Raw genomic sequence first — 446 nt, forward strand, 5'->3', positions numbered from 1 at the left:
CAAATTTCAAATAACAAATGACGGGTATGATACATGTATATGAAATTTAAATAGCAAATTTAAGTTTCAAATTTTCTTAATATTTCAAATATCGGGACAAAAGATAACAAATACAGAAAGAGAACGGGTAATTTAGAAAATAATACTTATTATCTTAACTATTTCTAATAATATGCAGAAGGAAATTATGGACTCTCTGGCACGACAAGTTCGTTCCTATCCGCATATGGTTAAGTATGTAAACAACTGTCCCCGCCCCCAATTGGCTCACCTGAGTTAATCCTATTGTTTTGATGGCAAAAAAAAAGGCAATCAAAAGACAAATTATTTATTTTTTTGGGCGGGTCAAAATATTTCAATTCGTTTCAGGACATGCATAGTGAACGTGTTTGACTCTCTTAATAGCTATATTTAGGTCCATAAAATTCAAAAGATTTATGTTTTTC

This window comes from Capsella rubella, unplaced genomic scaffold, assembly GCF_000375325.1.
Source record: "Capsella rubella cultivar Monte Gargano unplaced genomic scaffold, Caprub1_0 scaffold_4, whole genome shotgun sequence".
NCBI classification, from domain to species: domain Eukaryota; kingdom Viridiplantae; phylum Streptophyta; class Magnoliopsida; order Brassicales; family Brassicaceae; genus Capsella; species Capsella rubella.